Below are 19,045 nucleotides of genomic sequence, written 5' to 3'. Positions count from 1 at the left end.
ATTAGCATCAGTATAGGATTGGTGTTTATTTGAAAGGTGAGCCATTAAAATCCATATTCAGAGTAGGTAGTCTCGGCTAAAATCAGCTCCAGAAAAATTTGAGTCTAGAGGTATCACTTGGGAAGCTCCTAGAGGAACTTCCATCCCTTTCTTGAGCATACGCAGAGGCTGAGTTAGAGCTTTGCATTTTGTGTTTTCCCCTTTCCTGATCCAGAAAATGCTTGGTGAAAAGGTATTCTCCATTTAAGAAAGAGTTTGAAGGGCTTAAAACTGAAATCTTCTGCCACTAAGGATGTTTCTCAGATGCTCCCTGGGGTGCCATCTGTTGCTGGCCCTTGTTCCCGTAGGGGACCCATGGAGGCAAAGACCCATCCTGAGCTGAAGATTTTCATTACTAAAGAGGGCATAAATCTGGAGGCCCAAGTATTTACATGGGGCAGGCATAAGGAGCAGAAATAAAACCAAGAGCAGCAGAGCAATGCTGCATGGTCAGAAGGCTCTGTCAACAGGGCTGAGTGACAGTCAGCACAGGACTCCTGGCCATGCACACCCTTCCTGGAATGGCTCCAAGGAGCAAGTGGACATTTCCCAAAGATAAGCTGGCAGGAGGGATGAGGTTAAAAGGGAAAAATTCTTTTTTTTTTTTTTTTTTTCTGTGCCTCCATAAAGCTATATGTTTGGTAGGCATTTCATGCAGATTATGAAAGTCTAGACTGAATTGCATGTGAATTCATGATTATTTTTTTTAAATGGAAGCTCTCAGAATTATCCAAGTAAGACAAACTTTGTATGATCAAAGAGAGGTCTGTTTTATTAGAATTTATTTTAAACAAAAATTGTGTTATATTTTTATATATAACACAATATACTACAATTGTATCTCTCTGTTTTTCTATGCTTAGAGCTCTCAAAAGTGCATTAAAGCTTTCTGTGGACTTTCCCCCTAAGTCTTATTCCAACTGAAAACAAGAAAGTTTTACCCTAAAAGAAAGAAAGTAATAAATGAATACAATGGAAAACTTTGATCTTCAGGTCCAACTGTCTTCAGTATCATAAAATCTGTGTAGCAGGGGTTGCCAAGAATCAAATACACTACATTTTGGTTTATAAACAAAGCTGAGTGGTAAGCTGAAACTCAGAGTATAGGGTTGTAGAGCGCACTCAAGCAGTCAACATTCAGATTTTACCACTGGTTCTTTCTTAGACAAGTCATAATCTCTTGGCATGTTTAGGAATTTATTTCTAAAACAGGTAGATGTGAAATGTCTAAAGACAAGTACATATGTCAGTAAAATACTGAACCATGTGTGTATTTATCTCTTTCACTTTTCTGCTATATGTTTTTGTTGTTGTTTGGTATGGTTTTGTTTTTGTTGTTTTGTTTCTTTTTTTTTTTTTTTTTTTCCTGTAGGGTGCAAGCTGCTCTATGTTCAATAGTTGCATCCAGTCCCTTTAGACTTGAAGTATTGATGTATTCGTTGTACATGTTGTTTTAGATATGTATTTTTAAGTAGTCGCTCCGTTTTCAGATTTGTGGTGTTTTCTCTTGTTATCTCACAAAAAGCAACTACAAAGCCTGGGTTTTGTTACTTTGCATCCTTCTTGGTGTCACATACTTCATTGGTCATTTTCTTGTCAAATTAAGCAACCCTACAGATGAATTGAAGTCCATCTCGGTACAGATTTTTTTTTTTTTTTCACAAGACATAATATCAGTGCAATCTTTTTACCTAAATAATCAACTTTCAAAATAGCTGTGCCTTAAGTGATGAAAAGAGAGGAATCCTATGCTGTCATTCCTGTTTTAATGCTATCTTTGTGTGCATCAAAAAGTAAATACTAAGAAAGTAATGAAAGTGATTCTCCTTTTATACACAGTGTTAGTAATGTCTCTCTGGAGAGCTTTACCTATTTCTGGTACCCGAGTGTTAAGAAGGATATGGAAGTATTGAGAGAAACTGTAGGGAGAGCTACAGAAATGATCCCACCTACAAAGCGTAATGCTTAAGGAGCTCAACTATTTTCAGCTTTTTCAAAGTGCAAAATGAAAACTGCAGTATATATGTATCCATTTATAATTAATATTGCCTACAAGGAGAGGGTGAGAGCAGCTTAGCAAAGACATAGCCAGATCTAGTAGCTGAAAACTAAAATTAAATGACCAGTGTTACACAATTGATTACCTCGTTTTTTTTAGATAAAATAGATAGGTTCTTTACTGTAAGTAAAATTAAAGGTTACAACAAATTATCAGGCAAAATTTTGGTTATCCCTCCATTCTAGGTCCTTAAAATTGCATTAGATACAGACAACAAGAAAGGGTATGAAGTAGGCATAAATGGCCTGGATGGTCATGGTGTGGTCTCTTGTCTTGGAGTTCTGTGTTTTTTTTTAAAAAAATATCTCTGTTTTTCCAGTATTTCACTGTCATCCGAGAAATAAAGTGTTGTACTGCCTTTCATATGCCCATAACACTTTCAGCCTGCATTTGGACCTGGTGCTTAGGGACAGCGGTTTGGTGGGTGACATTGGTAGTAGGGTGATAGCTGAACCAGATGATCTTGAAGGTCTTTTCCAACCTTAATGATCCCGTGATTCTAAGGAATTGTAATCTCATGCTTCGGAGCTTCTGGCTTGATGCCCACATGGCTTAGGAGGGAACTCTTCTTATTTCCTCTATGCAGAGTTGGCCAAGAGTAGACTTGGGACCTTTTCACCTTCTGGGGGGAGCATCAGAGATTGGCCTTGCCTTAAAACAAAACACTAAAACATATGGTCAGTGTAGGTAGTAGAGAAAATATAGTTTCACAAATGTGTAGGCTGTATGCGTTACTCCCATGTGCAAGAAAGAAAAGATTGCCAGATTTGAAGTGGAAGACACTTTCTTCCACCACCACACCATTCAAATTATCAGAAACTTTGGGTGTGTACCATCTTCTCTTGCATTTTGAGACGTGAATAATCCTCATAGAACATCGGATGTATTCTCACCTTGTCACTTCCCTAGCCCTGAAGGGGCTAGTTAAGGGCATTAGTGGCCCTTTGATTTCTCTTTTGTTCAGTCATTAGGTCTCCGGTGATCATCTTGGTTAATCTAATGTGCATTACTCTGCTCACTGTCAGGGCAGTTGCATAAATGTAATGGATTGTTGTATACAGATATTCTGATTACATAGTTGAATTATTTTCTGTGGCCATAAACTCTGTGAAAAAAAAAAATTAAAGTTTTTGTACAAAGCTCAGTTAATTTAGAATGCAAATAAAGCAGCTTAGGGATTAAATTTACTATGGTTTTGCCAAAGGATATGTGAATTCTAGCTCAAGATTAAATGAAAAAAATAGAATTTAGGCTATCTGCTTCAAAAGCACTTCAGCAACTGTTGTTCCATGGAACCTTTGTTCATCTAGGTAGATTTGCTTTGGTTGGCCTGTGGATCCCTGCAGAAGGGATACTTCTGCATCATTATAGGAACTAGCAGAGATTGCATTCAGATATGAAAAATGAATAGCATTCTAGTGCTCTTGCAGACGTGAAGCCATTTTCCTTCCAAATGCCTTGAAGTTCAATAGTAGATCAGAGTAGCTTCAGTGAAGACACAGGCTAAAAAAGGATTTGGGGAGATTGCCACATGGCAGAACAGAAGGGAGAACTTGAGAAGATATTCTAGGGAGTGAATGAAGAACATTGATTCTTTCATTTGTTTGTTTTTGTTCAGGATCATAGGCAAAATGTTAATATTGTTTCCTGAATGTTTAAATATAACAAAAATCTTTAAGGATATGAAAGTCAAATAACAAAGTGTGCACTGTGGCAATTCCTGTAACTTCCTGGATCACAATTTGAATCAGAAGTTACTGCTTAGCAAGTTAGTCATAAGGTTTCTCTTTAGACCACCATCCAGTGAAGAAATACAGCCTCAGAAACCCTAGTGAACTATGTCTTAAAGTCGTAGGAGGGGCAACATATGTATCTTTGCTACTGCTTCTATGTTGAATCATGTTACTTACAAAATGATCTTAGTAACTTTTATTTACTATGACAATTTTACACCAAAATAAGTGGAACATCACAAAGATCCTGAAGAGGTAAGAAGGAGCTCCCTCTTGCCATGCTATACCTTAGTTATTCTTTTGTTCCATGCTATGGGTGCACATATGTCCACAAATGATAACATTTTCTAAATGTTATCTATCATTTAGAAAATAGTTTTTCTAAATATTTCCCTACCACCACAAAATTCTGTCTCCGTCCTCCCTGTTACTCCCTCCTTCATCTGGTCTCACTGGTCTTATTCATATAAGCTTAAAACCACCTCAGGTGGTTCAGACAGCTTTTTTTTTTTTATTTTTTTTTTATTACTCATCTGCTTTATGGAGTAGTTTCTTTTATCTTTGCCCCTTACATTTTCATCCTACTTTTTGGTCAGAACAATGTTTTTTGTTATTTTTCTGTATGTGTTCTCCCTGATCACCATCAGTACATAAAATTGCTGTTGCCTGGTGTCATGTGGGACAGTTTGGTTTCTTCATTTCTTTGTGATCTTCTGCTCTTTTGCAGTTGTTATTTTTTTTCAACTGTCTCCTCCAGAGTATTTTTAACATCTGTTTTGTCTCTAATGAGGAAGATTGCTGCACCAAAAGCTGTTATTTGTAAATTTTGTACAAAGTACACCTTCATGAGAGGTGCAGGTAGTTGTAGTCTAATTTGTTTGGATGATGGATGAATCACAGAATCATTAAGGTTGGAAAAGATCTTCAAGTTCATCTGGTACAACCATCATTGTACTACCAATGTCACCCACTAAACCATGTCCTTAAGCACCAGGTCCAACCTTTCCTTAAACATCCCAAGGGATGGTGATGCCACCCCTTCCCTGGGCAACATACAGCTCCTATAAGCCCTGTGTTAGAAAAGATTATCAAAATTATTTCTGTGGCTTCTTGCTTGAGAAAACACCATACACCATTTCTGATTGTTGCACCTAGTAATGGCTTGAGTTACTGCCCATGCTTTCATGTTCCCCTGCTTCCCTCTGACTGCCTGTTTTGAGATTGCTTTCCCCATAAACCAAACACTAGGGAATGCCCATGGGGAAGGTTCCAGCTGAGTCTTCCCTAAGAAAAACAGTCATAGCTTCCTGTGAAGGTTGGGGGCAGCTTGGGATGCAGTGACCATGAGATGGTGGAGTTCAAGATGGAACTTGGTGGAAGAAGTAAAGCTAAAAGTAGGATTGCAACCCTGGACTTTCAGAGAGCCAACTATGACCTCTTCCGGGACCTGCTTGGGAGTATCTCATGGGCTAGAAGGCAAGGGTGCATGTGAGAGCTGGGCTACAGCACTTTTTCCAAGCTCAGGATTGGTGCATCCCTTAGAGTAGGAAATCGAGGAAGGGGGGCAGGAAACCTGCGTGGATGAGCAGGGAGCTCATTGATAAGATCAAAAGGAAGAGGAAGGATTATGAAATGTGGAAAAAGGGCCCGTCCACTTGGGAGGCATATAGAAGTGTTGTCAGGGCCTGCAGGGATGTGACAAGGAAGGCTAAAGCCCACCTAGAGATGAGGCTTGCAAAAGAGATAAAAGATAATAATAAGGGTTTTTTTAAGTATGTAAACAGTAAAAGGAAGACTAGGGATAATATGGGTCCCTTGCTGAATGACAGGGGTGTCCTGGTAACAGGAGATGCTTAGAAGGTGGAGATACTGAATGCTTTCTTTGCTTCAGTCTTTTCTTCAAGGACTCCCCCCTGGAACTCCTTGACCCTGGAGGGAGGAGAAAGAGTCTGGGAAGTGGAGATCTCCCCCCTTGTTGACAAGGGAGTGGTTCGGGAGCGTCTGAGTGGGCTCAGCGCACACAAATCCATGGGTCCTGATGGTATGCATCCACGTGTGCTAAGGGAGTTGGCAGAGGTGATCGCCGAACTGCTCTCTATCATCTTTGAAAGGTCCTGGAGAACAGGAGAGGTACCTGAAGACTGGAGGATAGCCAATGTCACTCCGGTCTTCAGGAAGGGCAAGAAGGAGTATCTGGGAAACTACAGGCCAGTCAGTCTCACCTCTGTCCCTGGAAAGGTGTTGGAAAGCTTGTTCTGGATGCCATCTCCAAGCAATTGGAAGAGAAGAAGGTTATGAGGAATAGTCAGCATGGATTCACCAAGGGGAAGTCATGCTCAACCAACCTCATTGCATTCTTTGATGGCATCACCAGCTGGGTAGATGAGGGGAGAGCAGTGGATGTTATCTACCTTGACTTTAGCAAGGCTTTCGATACTGTCTCCTATGACATCCTGCTAGCAAAGCTGAGAAAGTGTGGGATAGAGGAGTGTACAGTAAGGTGGGTTGAGAACTGGCTGACTGGCTGAGCTCAGAGGGTGGTGATTGGCGGAGCAGAGTCTGGCTGGAGGCCTGTGATTAGCGGTATTCCCCAGGGGTCGATGGTGGGTCCAGTCTTGTTCAACATCTTCATCGACGACCTTGATGAGGGAATAGTGTCTGCCCTCAGCAAGTACACCGATGACACAAAGCTGGGAGGAGTGGCTGGCACGCCAGAAGGCTGTGCTGCCATTCAGCGAGACCTGGACAGGCTGGAGAGCTGGGCAGGAAAAAAAAAACATGAGGTTTAGTAAGAACAAGTGTAGAGTTCTGCACCTGGGAAGGAACAACCCGAAGTATCAGTACAGGCTGGGGGATGACCTGCTGGAGAGGAGCTCTGAGGAGAAAGACCTGTGGGTCCTGGTGGACGACAGGTTGACTATGAGCCAGCACTGTGCCCTTGTGGTCAAGAGGGCTAACGGGATCCTGGTGTGCATAAAAAGGAGCACGGCCAGCAAATCAAGGGAGGTGATCCTCCCCCTCTCCTCTGCCCTGGTCAGGCCTCACTTGGAGTACTGTGTCCAATTCTGGGCTCCCCGGTACAAAAAAGAAAGGGATCTCCTGGAAAGAGTCCAGTGGAGGGCCACAAAGATGATATGGGGCCTGGAGCATCTTCCCTATGAAGAAAGGGTGAGAGACCTGGGTCTGTTCAGCCTGGAGAAAACAAGACTGAGAGGGGATCTCGTCAATGTGTATCAATACCTGAGGTGTGGGAGACAGAGGGATTTGGCCAACCTCTTTTCAGTGGTTTGCAGGGACAGGACAAGGAGTAATGGTCACAAGATAGAGCACAGGAAGTTCCACACCAACATGTGAAAGAACTTCTTCACAGTAAGGATGACAGAACACTGGGACAGGCTGCCCAGGGAGGTTGTGGAGTCTCCTCTGGAGATACTCAAGGCCTGTCTGGACGCCTACCTGGGCAGCCTGCTCTAAGGAACCTGCTTTGGCAGGGGGGTTGGATCCAATGATCTTTCAAGGTCCCTTCCAACCCCTTCAATTCTGTGATTCTGTGATTCCTTTTGCTGAAGACACCCAGATGGACCATCTTGCATCCACATGACACTGTAGAGCAGTCAGCCAGCCTATGGCACTGACTTTGGTAGGCTGAGGAAGATCAAAGAGCAGGAAATGCAGCAGTAAGGGGAAGCTTCAATTACAGCCATTGTCATTCAGGGAGCTGCTAGCCAGGAAAGCAAGGAGAGGAGCGATGCTTGCCATGGCCTTTTCCAGGACTTCATTCAAAAATCATCTTTTGAAAGGTGCTCTGTGATGGTGATGGTAATGTATTTTGTACCTGCAAGGATATTGAGAGGGAAGCCAAAAAGTCTTCCACAGTTTTAACTTTTTTAATTCAGAAAGAGGGGCTACATAAAATTGAGTAAGCCTATTAAAAACGAATGTAAGAAGGCAACTTAGAGTTATATCCTCACAGCGGATTTGAAGATATGGAAAGACACTATAGTAGGAAGGAGTTAAGATCAAATGTACCTCTGAAGAAATACTTTAAAAAAAAAAAAAAAAAAAGATAACATCAGACCTACATACCTAAGCATAAGGGTAAAAGAAAGTACATGAAAGCATCCTGAAAAAGCAAAGATTGTGGTAAAATGAGAAAAAGAGGAGGGATCATACATACTAACAAGCTAAAATATGTTAAAAACATAATGAAAATAATTAGGAGAACAAAAACTTTGCAAAGGATAGAATAATTAGTAATAGATTCTCTTTAGTCACATCAGAAGCAGAAAGCTTGCCAGACAATCTGTAGGAACTATACAAAATTGAAGTATAAAAGATGCACTCAGGGCAGCCAAATTGATATCAGAAAAATGAATACAATATTTTTTGTTCTTTCATCTGTCTCAGGCTGAAATGTCTGTAGATAAGATAATGATGTAGATAGACAAAATTAGCATTATCAGTCACCAGGATCAGGTGGTATTGACCCAACAGTTGTGGAGGATGAAATAGTTGAACTATTACCTATGTTAATAAACTCATATTTAAAATAACCGGAAGGCAGCTGATGCGATACCAGTTTTTCTACTGGCCCCAAGTCATCTGGAAAAGCCCAGTACTGTAAAATTCACATGGAGTAAGTTGTCTGTAACTATAATATAGAGCGTAATAAGTAAGTGGACAGTTCAATAGGTCCAGGTGAAATTCCAAAATGCCCTCATTAAAGGCTTTTAAGGAAATTAAGGGTTGGAAGGAGAATACTGACTAAATAATTATTAGAAGATAGGAAGCAGATGGTAAGAATACCTGGCGCATTTTCACAGTGGAAGAAGCTGATGAAGATTGTTCTGCAGACATATGTGATGGTAGCCATGCCATCCTGTACATTTATAAAGCACACAGGAGCTGAGTGCTTGGTAATATTTTAGAGCTTTCTAATACATTCAATAGATTGAAGTAATGAAGACAAGGATCAGCTATCAAATATTGCAAAAAGTACCATATAGTTCCTTGGGAACCATTGTTGCAAGTGGCCTCAACACATGGCTTTCAAGTGGTGCTTTTAAGCTTCATTTGATGCCCTTGGCACTTTGGCCTTCCTATCATCCTGGGTGTATATCAGGAGATCATCAGGAAGGCTTACTTCATCCTCCTGTTTCTCCCATTGATATCATCCTTCTTACCCTGCTTTGGAGCACAGATGATCAGCCCAGCCAGTGCTAGGGAGCAAGAATCAGATGTACACTGTTTAATTTTGCAGCTTCCTGCCGTTTTCAAGGACTTCTGTCACAAGATACGTAGCAGAAGACTTCTCACTAGGCAGCACTGAACGTGTTCAGTAGGCAGCACTGAACGTGTTCATCCCTCCTCACGTTCTCGGTGCTTTGTGTATACTGTAGACAACAGAGCCTGCATCTTTAATACCTACCTGAGTGTTCGGGTAGTGTACATGCTCTTGTGGGGTTCCCTTTATAATAACCATATCTCAATAACTGTCAGATATTCCTGTGGCTGAAATAAAAGCCTCACTACATTTTAGAGGAAATGTGTTTTGTTTTGTTTTGTTTTACAGCTGTTGGCATCCATACCTCTCTCCTTGCCTAGGGAGTGAATCATAGTAATCCAAGAACATTTGGTCACCACAAAGACCAGTCACTGTGTTGAAGTCAAAAATAGTTCCAAACACTTGCCAGCTGTACCACTTTTACTTTAAGGTCTTCATGTTCAAGTAATGTAAAACAAGGTATTCTGAGGTCCCATCCTTTCTGTTGGAAGCCATGGAGCTAGGAAATCCAGTATGTCTGGTGGTAACCCAGCTATCACAGATGCTGAATACGTCAGCGTTAGAAAGTCATTTTAGCCAACAGACTACAAGTAAAAAATGTGGAATAATAACTGAAGGGACAGCTTGCAGAAGCTATGGGTTTTGCAAGATTGTTTCCTTTTCATTGGATGAAGTTCTGGCTCTATTGTCTGCAGGCCATCATGTTTCTTGAATTCTTGGTTCTGTGATCTGAAGTAATAGTTGATATTTGTCTAATCCTTCTTTCCCTGCAAACCTACTGCAAGACAAGGCAACATGCTTCAGTGGTCATCCTGCACACTTCAGGCTGACTGGTGTGGGCTGAGGAAATGCTAAAGCCAGAGTTATTGGTGTGATCATAGAATCATTAGGGTTGGAAGAGACCTCCAAGATCATCTGGTCCAACCATCTTCCTACTACCAATGTCACCCAATAAACCAAGTCCCTAAGCACCACGTCCAACCTTTCCTTGAACAACCCCAGGGACAGTGTCCCCACCACCTCCCTAGGCAAACCATTCCAATGTCTGACTGCTCTTTCTGAGAAGAAATGTCTCCTAATTTCCAACCTAAACCTCCCCAGGTGCAACTTGAGGCCATTCCCTCTAGTCCTATCACTAGTTACCTGTGAGAAAAAGCCGACTGCCAGCTCCCCACACCTTCTTTTTTCCTGTACTGTTGAAAAGGCTGTAAAGTTGAAAAAGTCTGAACACAAAGGGAAGAAAGTTATTCTAAACCTTCCCTACTCTCATCTTTTCGTTTAGGCACCAATTACTAATATTGCTGACTGCAGAGTACTGGGCTCAGTGGGCTTTTGGTCCAACCTACTATGACCATTCTTACTACTTTATAGTACAGCAGTAAGCAAATCAGAAGTGCTTAAGAAAAACAATGGCATGGGCTGCATTATTGCTGTGACAGTACGGATGTGTGTGTAGTTTTCCAAGGTATTGCTGCTCTAGGACAGGGGATGGTAAGCATCCACTTGCAGCCACAATAAGCCTCTTCTAACAGATCTGATTTCATGAGTTCTCTCTGAAAAGGGCACACACATGACAAGTTGGAAAAGGAATTATCATTACAGTCTTCAAATCTGTAAAGTATTCTAAAGAAGACTGAATTTATCATTCCAGAGGTACCGAGTTGATTTTCCATTTTTTCACTTGCAAATTTCTCTGACAAATGAGCTTTAATTTATTAACTATATCAGTGCAGATACCTGAGCAATCATTTCTGTCTGTCTGAGGGATTTTAAATTTTCTTTGGCCCTTGGGTCCTCAAATTACGTACAGAGCTTTGCTAAAAAAGTGTTAGCCTCTACTCTAGCATGGAATCTTATGCAGGGTCTCACAATCCAGATGGGGCAATAACGTGAACCTGTGGCAGCTTGCTCATTACTGTAATGTAAATTACTCTAATGTAATTCTTAAATGTAACTTTTCTGGTAGTAAGAAGTTCTGCCAGAGGGCAAGAAAGACCCACATGCTAAATGTTTGACATCAAGTGTCTTTTTTCCCTCTCCCAAGGTAAGGTTTCTCATATACATGTACTTTCCTGAGGTAATATAGAAGTTTCACTGGAGCCAGAAAATAACTCTTCTTTTCCTGCCAGTGAACTCCAGACATGCAGGGACAGTGGCATGTCTCTTCAGACATTTGATGTCAAACAGACCATCTCTTTTTTGTCTACAGAGAACTAAACCTGTCAGGTGGCCTCTATTCAGTCGTGTCATGAACTGGGAGATAAAGAAGTACAGTGATACTAGTAATTGCATAACATATTGTATCAGGAGATGTTATGATACTGCCTAAGTGTTTGTGCCTCCGGCCATCAGTAAGTTCCATCAAAGGTCAAGTTGTACAGTAGCTTCTCTAGAGGATATCTCCATTCTTGACATCTGCAGAGCTGTCATGTGGAGTTCAATTAATCAAATTAATCTCTATACCATTGCAGATACTTCCAGGAATTATGCCAAATTAGGCATCTTGTGGTTTGCAGACTACTCTAAAATGCTTGAGATGCCCCTCCCCACTTACCTGTGGGGAAAGACAGATGGGGAATTATTGTTTGGAGTTACTCACCTTTTGAATATGTATATGGACTGTCATTTGAAGAAGAAAAGAAGATAACTTGATAGTAATTGGGCTGTTTTGAGATGTGTATTGCAAATCCACACTGACTGCTTTCTCCATTTCCACTGAGATCTTGTGGTTGGGACAAGTTGCAGGCCCACACTGAACTGTATACCCAGGCTTACTGTACTGAATATATGCATATTGATGATGTGATCTCAAAGAAGACTACTTAATGATGGTAAACCTTTTTCTTTTTTTTTTTCCCCACACCAGTAAACTGGCCCTTCTGCCATGATCTATGATGTGTGGGAAAAAAAGTGGAATGAAATCAGTGGTAGTTATGGATGGACATACTAATTTGTGTAAACAAGATGAATGCTGGTATTGAGAAGTCTGGTGTTTCCATGAAGGCAAACTTTCTTATGTTTATTTAATTGTGTTGACTATGTTAAGAACTTTGAGAGATTTTTAATAGCATATAAACTCAAGTTAAGCATTTGTGTGAACATGGATCTAGGTAAGTGGGCTGAATAGATGTTTTATGAATGATGCGAGAATATTCCTATGCTTCTCTGAAGTTTATGTAGGACTTAAAGGGTCCTGAAGAACCTAAGTGAAAGCTGCTAAGTGATACTTTCAACCACGTGGGATGGTGTTTTTGCCATTTTTATGTTAGCACAGATTTGAAGGGAAGTCAGGAAGATTTTTGTGTTGTCTGTGTGCTGGTGGAAAGATCATTGTTTGTCTGCAGAAGTTAGCAACAGTCTTCTCATCCCTTGGCCATACAAACTAATCGGTGGCTTTGGAATATGTTAAGCATTTATTGCAGAGGTCTTCTTAAGAAGCAATCATGTTTCATTTTTAAGGTATGTTTACAATTGTGGGAGGTTCATTTCAGGGAGTTTCAATGCTCAAGTAATATGATCGTTTTGATACTGCAGATCTGCATTTAGAAAATTCTAGTCCTCAGTCTTTTTTCCTTTCCAGTTTCTTCTTTGTAAGTGGGATGGAAATATTAGGCATTTAATACCAGTAATAGTCACAATAGTGCTGTTTAGAAGCAGTATGTCTCAAAGAAAAATCTGTCTGAAGTGATTAAATATCATGTGTCTGAGCCATGAGTCTCCAGATGAGGGAAGAGTTTTCACAGTAATGTCGCTATTTGTTCTTTTCTTTTTACATGTCCTTTTCTCTAGGCATCTAGTATAAGCCCTTGGCAAAGGGAGGTGGAACTTTCATCCACTTCTGTGATCTTAAATCTCACCTGTCTAACCTGTCATAGAGGGTTACAGTTGACCTTCTGACCATGATATCACACTGGCAGTGTATGTTCATTTGGCATGATATTGTCCTTTCATCCACCTTTGGTTCCTTTCAGAATCAGTGCTTTCAAGGGAACAAGTCCTTTGAGTATTTTCTGAGCTCTTCATTTTTGATTTATATTGGTGTCTCTGACGTTATATCTGGTCATGCTATAATGTCCATTGTTCCAGTGTACCCAAGACATCAGAGCTAGTGTCAGGCCTTATTTTTGACATTATTTTTGATGGTACAGGACCTTGTATTATCTAGAGCAAGATTGCCAGAAGGAAGTTGTCTTCTTTGAAATTGATAAAACTAAGTGAAGCTCAGAACTAACAAAAGGAATGTTACTAATTTTTTGAGGATTATTTTATATATTTGTGGAAGAATTGCAGGAGTAATCTGAACTTCTCCATTTGATTGACTTTTCCAGTTAAATAGGTAGATCTTAAAATATATTGTTTCAGTTCCATTTAAATAACTAAACTCCACTGAAGTGATTCAAGCAAGGTGAACAAAACAGAATGATGTATGTGCCTATTCAATGCCCTTCTGGTTTATTCTTCACCTTATGCTTCATCTTTAGATGCCTAAGTGTGTAGAGGTTCATCTCTATAAATGTTTGAAGGCTGGCCGATATGCCTATGTGAATAGTTCATTAAGAAAGTGCATCTTTGTTGTTCTACCAAATTTCTTTTTCTCTCTTCAGTGGGGAAATGAAAAACCATTGTGAAAAACTAACTGAAATATAACGTTTGTGACATTTTTTGTAGAAATTAATCTTCTTGTTATGATCAGCTGATACAAAGCCCGAGTGATGAGTTCAGCTAGCTTTTGAAGAAATTTCTGTCATTTTATCTGTAACTGACACAATGATGAAAGCTTACAATATAGAAATCATACATTTTTTAAAACAAAAATGCCATCTACTAGGAGAAAATAGCTTGTTTGGTCAAGTCTAGTGTTGGCCTCTTTACAGAAGACATTTGTGAGCAGCAGTGGAGAGGGAGAGTTCTGAGATTCAAAGCAATTGCTTTTATCTTTAAATTTTGATCACAGAATCATCTAGGTTGGAAGAGACCTCCAAGATCACCGAGTCCAACCTCTGATATTCAGTTGTGTTTTGCCATAATAACTTTAGGAATTCAACTGTCTTCCAAATATTTTTACAGGGAAAATATATGTATATCTGTCATTTCACATGTAAGCTGATCCTTTGGTTTCTCTAGTTTCAGTGTTTTGTTTTATTTTCTTTGTTTTCCACCATGTTTTCAGAAGATAAGCATCTCTCAGTGCATTTCCCCTTCATTTTAGTAATTGTCTTCTCTAGTGACCTATTTCCTCTGCTCTTCTGTTCGTTTAATATAAGGTCTAGGTGTACAGCCCACATACGCAAGCATATAGAGCCCCAAATTAACCATTATGTCAACTCGGACAATTCATTAAAAGCTCCTCAGATCATCAAATGGAAAAAAAAAAGTACTAGATCCTTTGAACTCACTCCCCAAAGATGGAGCCTGTGTAAACAGACATGCCTACAAGATACCTGGAAATTTGACATCATTAGACAATGACGTGTGAAATGATTTTTTTGTAGGTTTTCAAAGTTCTTTTGCTGAAAACATTTAGCCTCTCAAAACTTCAGTCCAGATATTAAAAGCTCAATCTTTGCCACTGTTCTGTCTTCCTGCAGAACAACACAGAAAAAGAAATAGGTTTGATTATAAGTGATTCAAACCATAAAGGAATTTGTGACTAAAACACAATAATTGGATCTCCGTATTAAACAAACTAGGAAACAATTTTGTCTCTTGCAGCCGGATTTACTATGCTTTCTTAAAACGTACTTATCAAGTATTCAGTTACATTCTGTATCCTCAGAGCTCTCTGTAGTGATGTTGTCTGATAACAAAATACCTACATATCTGTAATGCAATCTCATCAAGAAGTGAGGAGATGGCTACCATGTAGTAAAATAAGAATGAAATGTACTTTTACCCATTATTGACTGGAAGTTCAGGATTAAATGAGAAACCAAGGTTGTAAATTTGGATGATTGAGCAAAAGTCAAGTTGATAATGCCTCCTCTCTTTCTTCCTATTGCCTGGTAATACCATTTCAGTTTTAACTTGGACAGTGTTCAGTCAGTGTTTATATATTTTCTGGAGCCAACCAGGTTTAGCTTATGGTGTTGTATCTTCATTCTTCCAAGGTTTGCAGTGTCCGTGCAAGCATGCTGAAAAGGGAGGTTAACAAGAATGAGGTAAACCATACGGCAGATGACAGAATGACTGTGCTGCACTGCTTTTAGGGCCTGCCACAGAGATATGAGTGATTACCACGGCCTTGCTGAACTGCATGATGGTTTAATTATTTGACATCAAAGCCTGCAGCCTCACTTAAAGGAAGTACGAAAGCCTGCGTCAAGAGTTTCATTCCTTGTAGGTTCTTCTATGCTGTTTGTTATCATACTAGATATATTAAACCTCTTCCATCAGCACACTGAGAAGCATGGATACCTACATTCATATACTGATTATTTTGTTATCATCTCCTTAGGGTCAGAATTTTGTGTAGAAAGTGATCTGCTTTGTTGGTTTTAAAAGAACAATGTTCTTACATTTGTTGGAGAACATAAAGCCAAAGGTGTCTTTACCCAGAAGTCAAAAATGAGAGGTCTGTGAATCCAGTCCATGTTCCGAGACAGATGTGCTCCAAAATGTTGTCTTGTATGCAGATGAGTTTTATCCATTTTGTGGAATGTCACTGCAGAGAACGGGGACTTCTTGGGGCCAACTGATCTAATACAACATAAGCGGCTATTACAGGGCAAGTGAACTGTGCATTCACAGTTCACATGACTTCTTTATCCATTGTCTTTAAAGGAAGGTGAGGCAGCTAGCTCAGCAGTACATGAGCTACATACATAGGTACATGTGGTGGCTGCTTAAGTTAGCTGAAATGATTCTTAGTTGAAATGACCTCAGGATAGGCAGAGTAGTTTTGCTGCAGCTTTCTGAGATCGTCTTCAGGCAGGACCATCTTCTTTTTTCTCTGTGCCCAGTAGGAGAAAAAGATCAGTGTTGGTGTATCCTCCCAGATCCCAGCAGAAAATGGCTCTGGGAGTAACAGAGTTGGAAATTACATACGGGCCACCTGGGTTGTTAGCCCAGGTGGATCTTACCTACATGGCTTGCTGGGTCTTTTACACCTCCACATCATCTTTCATCAGGGAAGGATCAGGGAATATGGGGCTGTGCAAAGCCTTCCTTTTGTTTACTTCTGACCTTTGACTTGGCTGTGGTTAGGGTGCCTGCTTTTATCCTTGCATTATGGAGAATGACTAATAATTATTCTATGTTTCTATTGTTTGCAAAGTTAAAAAATTTATAAAACTCCTTGTTTGGATGGAACATTCTAGGCTCTTACACAAAAGCCATTCCACACCTTGGTATTACTTGTGTACATTTTGCTGTTATATTTTTCCAGTTTGAGATAGGATGGCCATTAGTGAATGCACCATTCAGCTGTAAGTTTACCACAGACAATATTTTCTGGTCCTCTTTTTCTGTAAGTCTCTACTTGCTTTTTTGGATAGTGTCTGATGTTTTCAGAAAATGTTCCAGAATAATCCCAGGAACTTTTCTGAGTTTAATTAGCTATTTTAAAGCTTACAATTTTGTCCTTAAAATTGGCATGATTGTTTCCCAGACACATCACTTTGCACTGATACTGAACTTCACCTGTCATTTTATCACATGGCCATCCAACCAGCAGTTCTGTGCAGAGCTGATCCTAATTGATAGCTCCTTGCTACTGAAAGGAAGAAAACTTACTCTTCCCTGTTTCTTCCCCAACTGCTTCTTTCCTTCATGCCCACTTTCCATGTGGTAACTGTTCACTTTCTTGTTCTGTCTCCAGTGTTCATGAGACCCTTTCCCAAACCAGTCCAAATCATTAAAACTGCAGAAAACAGAGATTTTTTGCTTGGTCTTTTTCTGAGGTTTTCATAAGCTAAACAAGCTCAAACAGGGTAAACAGCAGGGGATGTGGTCAGGAACAAGGGTGGAGGTGGGCGTAGGAGGGGGGAGTCATTAGCACGCTGTTGCTCATTAAAGCATACATCAAGTAGCCTGAGATCCTTCATGCAAGTCTCACAATCAGCTTTAGATTAGATAATTCAAAAAAAATACTGTTTCATCTGCAAATTTTGTCACCTCATTAATTTACCATTTCCCAAGTAATTTATGAATATGCTGAAATGCTCTGCATGGGAACTTCCTGACTTCCTCTACAGTGAACCATGATACAAACAATTCATTTAGCTTTTTAGCAAATATTTTTTGAGTGCATCTTTCATTCCCTATGCTGTTTGTTAGCCACAGAAACTCACTAATAGGCTTCCTTCTTCTGATGTGTTGAAAAAGGCTTTGTTGTTTGTATGCAGACCCCTAGCATGTTGTTCCCTTTTGACCAGCCTACTTAACTTGCCAGGATTATAGTAGTTTCTGTTTTCAGCATTTGGATGCAAGTTCCACTTTTCAAAGGTTGCCTTTTCCTCCTGGTATTCTCTTTTCCTTTATTGTTCACTGTTGGACTTTTGGGTTCCATATAGAGACCTTTTGCACAATGGTGTACGTTTATTCCAAGCCCGTAATAGATCTCTAAATAATTTCTGTATCACCTAGAATCATTGGAAACATTTTACCTTTTCATTTGCTTTCTGAAACATCTAACTACTCTCCTTATTCGTAGAATTTTAATGTCTTGATTTGTTGTGTTGTTGTTGTTGTTTTCTCTCCTATTAGGAGGAGAATTTTAATACATAAATATATACATTGCAGAACTTATGTTCGATATTTCTGTCTTAAACTAGACCCCTGTGTACTATATAGGATAGTGTCTACTTTGAAGGTTTCCCTGAATTGCCCCACAAAGAACTTGATGAAGATATCTAAAGCTGTGTTTTGGTCAGATCTCAATACATTTGCTCTGCCTGCGTATATAGTGATGGTTGAAGTCACCTATTAATACTGTGTTTCTCCAATTTTGTTACCTTTCTTACTTCCCTTAGCCTCTCCTGGTAGCTGTCACTACCACGAAAGGGTGATTGGTAGTTATAATACTTCTGGTTTTGTTTGTTTGTATGTTTGTTTGTTTTTGTACAGGCATAGAATTTCAACCTACAAATATTTTATTATTATTTTTGCTTTAATTATTGAACCCTTTCACGCAGACTGCCTTTCTTTAAGTTTCCCAGATGTTTGTGAAAGTAATATTCTAATTTTAAAGTAGGCAATTTGTTTTACCCATCTTGACTTTCAACCTTGGATTTTGTTTTTGTAAGATAGGTATATGTAGATACAGATATAGATACAAGATATATATGTACAGACACACACCTGTATATATACAGTGAAAGATACACATTTACTGATGCACATTTCATTCTTGCAGGACAGATATCAGTACAATATCCCATTTTTAGGTGCAGGAATTAAGACAGGAAGTTTATATCCAGATTCCAGCTATGAATGCATAAAGCATACAGAAAATCTGGAAGAGGGGTGTGGGTTTTTATGTGCTGCTTGAAAAGGGGAGCACAGAGTGCTGCTCTGCATTGCCTTTTGAAAATGTAATGAATTGGAAAATGTTCATTTAAGTTACTAGCCCAGAGCTAAGCACAGAGGCAGAGCTTGAATCAGGTACAGACGAAGGCACCGATTGAATGTCTGCAGTACTTAATCTCTGCAAATGTTAATAAAAGTATTAAGCAGGCAACATGTTTCCTCTTGTTTTGTTATGGTTGAATTTCATATGCAGACAGCATGCCACAAACCTCATTTTCCCTTGCCATCCCTTCACACCAGCAGCAGCTTTCCCGAGCCTCAGGCACCGCAAGCTCTGACTCATTTACTTAATATTCCTCTAATGAAACTGCCCAGAGCTCTGGACCTATTCTCCTCCAAAACAATCTTTCTCCTCCCTATTTTTCCACACCCTGTGCTTTCTTCTCAGCTCCTGTCACATTCCTA

The 19,045-nt window shown here is 39.8% G+C and overlaps 1 protein-coding gene across 1 annotated transcript in view; it reads left to right on the top strand.

Moving 5' to 3' along the window:
• The window catches only part of RNF43 (ring finger protein 43), a 66,329-nt gene that overhangs the window by 7,185 nt on the left and 40,099 nt on the right, over positions 1-19,045 (top strand). The gene's annotated exons all lie outside the window — the stretch shown is intronic.

Source organism: Aythya ferina (genome assembly GCF_964211825.1).
Source record: "Aythya ferina genome assembly, chromosome: 19".
Classification (NCBI taxonomy): Eukaryota; Metazoa; Chordata; class Aves; order Anseriformes; family Anatidae; genus Aythya; species Aythya ferina.
Note: the sequence above shows the minus strand (reverse complement) of the source record. Positions and strands in the feature narration are given on the sequence as shown.